We start from the raw sequence: 5904 nt of genomic DNA on the forward strand, positions 1-5904 counted from the left end.
TTGTATGAGCCCCTAATAAAATGATTTTTTAAAAAAAGAAAAGAAAACTGAGAGGATGTTGCCTGCTTGCTCCCCACATACCAAGTTATTTGTGTTTAGGTCCTCAATTTTTCCCTTTGTCCTTTACACTTTTAAAAGATTCCTTATTTATTTGATAAATCTCATAAATATTGATTGAATTGTGAGTTAGTCACAAGGTCAGCTGTTCAAACCCATTAGATATCTGTGGGAGAAAACTGAGGTTGTCTGCACACGTAAATTTTATAGTCTCCAAAATCCTCGACAGAGTCACTATGAGTCTGAATTGACCCAACAGCAGTAGGGTTGGTTGGGTTTTAATAGTGAATAGTAGTTTGCTTCAGATAAATGTATGAATATTGGGGATACAAAATGAACAAAATAAAGTTCTCTTCCTAGTGATTTCATTATAGTGTTTCCCCCTCCTGGATACCTTCCTTGTGGCCATAGAAAATGTCTATATGAATTCCAAACCTGTTATTTGTTTTTTTAAAATTGAGCTATTATTAACATATCATGCAATTCAATAGTTAAATCAAAACAAGAAGGATTGTGCAATCATTGCCACAATCAACTTTGGAATCTTCTTCCTTCTTGTGTCCACTGATATTGATTCCCCATTTCCCCCACCTCTCCATCCATGCCCTCAAACAACCATTAATCCAGTTATTGTCTTCAGAAATCCATTCATCCTTGTTTCCCTGTACAGATAAACACACACAAAAAAAGGGCAAATAAATAAGAACCCAGCAACGATGATCATTCAAAAAAAGAGGAAGACCCCGTTCTAAGAGAAAGAGTATATTAAAGATTGAGAATAAATTTACAGAGTGTCAGAGGTAGATCAAATGATAAGATGTTATATTTCAGCCTCAGAACAGCTGCTAAAATCAACTTTACGGTGCCTGATATTAGGGCTGATAACTTTACTAGTCTATGTATATTGGGGATTCAATATATATATATATTTTCCAGGAATAAATATGTACCTCTTTATTTTTGCAAAGGAGACATAGTGAAAGGTCAGTGATTTGAGCCCACCAGCCTGGAAACCCTACAGAACAGTTCTACTCTGTCCTATCTGGTGATTATCGGTTGGAAGCAGCTTTCTTTTTTTTTTTTAATATGCACATATATAATAGCTATGCAATTGTTCTAGTCATTCAATAGGCAATTCTCCATTATCCCAGACATCATTACCATCATTGTACAGAACTTTGCAATTGACTCTGTGCATTTAAAAAACATAGTTGGTCCAATATTAAATTATATTCACTTTCAACATTTATTAATGATCCACAGTTAAAATTATCAGTATCGTTGATCAAAATGTTCATTAATGGTAGCCAGGATCCATCCAGTTCTGCTGGTCTCATGGCAAAGGAAGTAAATGTTAATGAAAGCATTTAGCCTCATATCCCATATCCCCTCCTATTCTTGACTCTCCTTCTTCCTCTGTTCTTTCCGGTACAGAGAGAACAATAATTGTTTTCATAAAAAACACGGGAACAAAGAACAGAATTTCAAATTCTCATGGACTATGGCCTTTTGGGGTCAGAGGTGTATAAATCACTGAAATTATTGCCCTGAGATAACCCTGCAACCTAAAGCCAAAATTATGTTGAAGATTTTCGCACCTAGGAGGGGCTTCAAAGAAACATTCCAAGATCTTTGCATTCCATTTGTCTATGAAGCTTTTGAAGACTTCTTCTATATTCAAAAGAAATATTAGTTTATAACTTTTCTTAGGAGGTTACTATCTATCTTTGGGTATTAGGATAATGCTGACCTTACAACGAGTTAGGAAGTATTTATTCTCTTCTCTCAATATATGTTTATATAGAAGAGTTTGAGAATAAATGTCAGCTCTTTAAATCCCAGATAGAAACCAGTTGCTTCTGGGATTTTCTTTATTGGTAGATTTTTAATTACTGAGACAACATCTTCATTTCTTAGAGATTTTTAGAGGTTTCCTAATTCTTCAGTTTAAATAATGTATATTTCCAAAAGTGTGTTCATTTCATGTAATTAGCATTTCATGCTATTGTGTTGGCATATAATCTTTCAAAGTATTATCTTACAAGTCTTTTTAAAGTTTGGTTGATTTTATGGATCTTTTCAAAGAAACAACTTGATTTGTTGATTCTATTGGTTTTTATTATTATTATTCTCTATTTATGGATGCTGTAATTCTAAAACTCACTGCCATTGAGTTGATGCCATCTCATAGGACAGGGTAGAACTGTCCCTGTGAGTTTCTGAGAAGGTAAATCTTTACAGGTGTAGAAAGCCTCATCTTTCTCCCTTGGAGTGACTAGTGGTTATAAACTGCTGACCTTGCAGTTAGCAGCCCAATATGTAATCTCTATGCCACCAGGGCTATGTTCTTTACTGTTTCTTCTGCCAGGGTGTGGTTTCTCCCCTTTTACTAATCCCTCTCCATAGATGTAGAGTTAGCCTACTGATTTGAGATTTTATAAACAAGGAATTTTTTTTAACGAGGAATTTTTGTCTAAAAAAATTCGCTTTAGCATTGTCTTCATTGTATTTTGCTATATTGTGTTTCATTTTAATCTATCTCAGGTATTTTCAAATGAATCAAATATTCTCTTGATTTATCCAATTCCACAAGACTTTTTCACTTGCTCATCTAAGTTGCTGTTTGGGGAGTTTGTGTGAGGCTGATCAGCAGCACAATGAGCACTGAACAGGCAGCTCTGCTGTCCCATTCCTAAAATTAGCTGTCAGACACTAATCAATATCATAAAACTGCTTCCAGCCACTGGAGGACCCTAGCCACCTCTGGGCATTTTCTCGCAGCTCAACCCCAGCGTTTGCTTGCTTCTTAAATGAAGACACTCTAAAATAAGGGAGGATGGTGACTGTGCTAGTCTTCCATTCCTAGGACAACTTGCCCATCAATCCCTTCTAATGGATATCTCTGTTAAATAGACGGAACCTACAAAGAGGAGCGAAGGAGACGAGGGAAAGACTGTCTGGTGCAAAGAAAGGTGAAGACACATTTTCTTTATCACTTCCCAGCAACAAAGTAGGTGAAGGGCAGAGAAGACATGCTAGGTAAAGTGGAGGGGCAGCAAACAAGAGGAAGATAAGATGACTGATAAGATGGATTGACACAGTGGCTGCAAGGATGAGCCCACACACCACAATAGTGACGATGGCGTAGGAGCGAGTGGCATTTCATTCTGTTGTACATAAGGGATGCTGTGAGTCATAACTGACTCAAGGGCACCTGATGACAGGAGGAGGAGGAGACAGGGGTGTGAGCAGAGAAAGGTAGGGTATTCATAGCACTCAGACAGTAATTTAATAGACCCTTGTTGACAAAGACACAGCATAGACTCTGAGGGGCACTACATCACCTGCTCAAAGGAGATAAGCTAAGGAAAGCCATCTAAGGTACACCATTAGTGGGAGAAAAACTTCAATCTCCATTCCACAAATCCCTCAGATTAGTGGGGGATCCTTCAGTGTGCCTGAACTGCCTCTCTCTGTTCAAACCTTTTCTCTAACTCTGGTCTGAGTACTATGTCTTATCTGAAAATTTTCTTGCCAACAGGGCAAAAATCCAGAAAGGAGAGGCTTGAGCCCTACAGCCTGATGAACTACCACTGCAGTGGTAGTTACATAAGCTGGTGTCAACTTGAGACTATTAAGAGTGAAGTGGTGGAGTCTAGTTTGTCAATCAGGTCGCAGTTTGACCATATTTGGAGGCATTACAGAGACAAACAGCTCACTGGAGGCCAGACCTACACTCTCTGCTTCGTACTCCTGTTGTCAAACCACATGGAGCTACACTGATGGAGCCAGAGCCCTGGTGCTGAAGATCATCTGGAGACCCACACCAGTGCTAAAATGCTTCCACCACCACTGGATCCACAAAGAGTTTCCACCTGCTGGCCTGTGATCTTCCTGCATGCGGTGTCATTGTATATGTTGTGGGAGTATGAAGATGAATTTATAGACTGGTATTGAACATATGGGTTAAAATCGGACTTATGGAGTTGATCTGGACTGGGCTGGGCTATTTTCCTCATATACAATTGCTCTTTATATAAAGCTCTTTCTTATCCACATGAGTGTCTCTGGATTTATTTCTCTAGTCAACCAACACTAAAACAGCCCTCACCTGGGAACGTATCTTTCCAACTTCGAGTGAACTCTACGCTTTATTATATCTCTGGAAACTTTCCCCTTGTTCTTAAAAACGATCTGCATGAAACCCTAGTGAGTCTACTGATCTCAGAAGCAAGCATGAGGATCAGGAGGTTCTGCCCCGTGTCCAGCACTGTTGTGAAATGTGTTCCTCTTCCTATCACATTAGCAACGCTGGATCCAGTTTCTCAAAGCATTCCATAGCCCAGTATCACCTAGGCTACCTTCTCTACTGACTGCCATCAAATCCCTGGGAAACCTGCCTGTTGAAATTGATCAAGATGCCCAAATAATTCTTTTGAACAAAATAGTTAACTTCAAGGATGAGGTTGTAAAGCCTCACAGCAGTGACCATCATTAGCACGGTTTCCTCTGAGGCAAGGCTTCAGACTGAGTCAGTAATACTGCCAACAATAGACACTCAGTAAACTCCAGAGACAGTCTCAGCAACAGAGTTATATGCCAAGAGGATGGATGCCAGAATAGAGTCTGCATTATGGGGCAAGGAACAGAAACTTTGCTATGCCAGTGTGAGGCTGGGGGCGGGAAAGGGGCTTTCATCATTAAAAAGAAAAAAAAAATCAATGAGAGATAAGTAGGTTACTTTAAATTTAAAATTCCACAGGGGCAAACAAGAAGCTGAAGAATGAGAATCTGAGAGAGAGGACACAGCCCAGGGCAATTCTTTTGGGGATTTGTTTGAGCTAGCATGCTTTTTCTTAGGATCAGATATCACATCTCTCTGCCTTTGGAAAACATAGCTAAAGGAGTCAGGTATATGACATCAGATCTAATCATCAAATGGTGATAAGGTTTAAGACATCATTTAATTCTCTGATTTGATGAAATTGGGAATGTCAGCAGAGACTTTCAAAGCAGAAGTCTTCCTAGGCTCCCCTCACTTTGCTTTGCAAATGTGGCCCTAGTCCAGTCTGAATGCATTCTTTGTTCTGTTGCCCAGAGAAAGTTGCCCTATTCAGATTCATGACAATGTCACCACTTTCTCATTAGAATTTCCTTAGTCATCTGATGTTGATTACTATTTACTTCCTTGAGGTTGAGTGAGAAATCATAATTCCATCACTGAGATTCCTGATCATGTATCCTGCTATGGGATGCCTACCTCCAAAATGCTCTGCCATCTCACTGTAGTTCTTTCAATTACGTCTTCCACACTCCATCTTTTCCAACACTCTCACGTTTCTAAGCCTCTCCTGCTCCAATGGAATTCAGAGATGTCCTTTTTAAACAGCTTCCTCAGAGAACAAAGGAGGCATAGAGCAAGAACCATCCTCCAGAGGCCACTTGCTAACCTCTTAGGAATCCACAAAAATAAATTGAAAATCAAGTTTCTGTAATGTTTACCACCCTTGTTTTATTTTCCCATTTACCTCTCTTCCTCGCTAAGCTGATACAGATTACTGCATTAAAAATCATTCATAGATAGGCTTTCTTAGTAAGAGGCAGATTGTCTTTGAAAACTTATTTCATATTTGGTGAATAAGTTTCTTCCTGGGCAGAAAGATTTCATTTTTATGCTGATGTGACCCAGGCGACTAATGTAGTTCTCCTAATCAAACCCTGAAACCACCCGTATCAAATGTAGCAGATGCCCCGAGTAGTGAAACTTAGGCTGGACGCCTGCCTGGATTTGATGTGTGTGGATGAGGTCCTTCTCCTTTAGTGGAATCTCTCTGTGCTAAAGCATCA

The sequence above is a fragment of the Echinops telfairi genome, unplaced genomic scaffold (genome assembly GCF_000313985.2).
Source record: "Echinops telfairi isolate 266 unplaced genomic scaffold, ASM31398v2 ScPeMD7_2;HRSCAF=8, whole genome shotgun sequence".
Taxonomy (NCBI): Eukaryota; Metazoa; Chordata; class Mammalia; order Afrosoricida; family Tenrecidae; genus Echinops; species Echinops telfairi.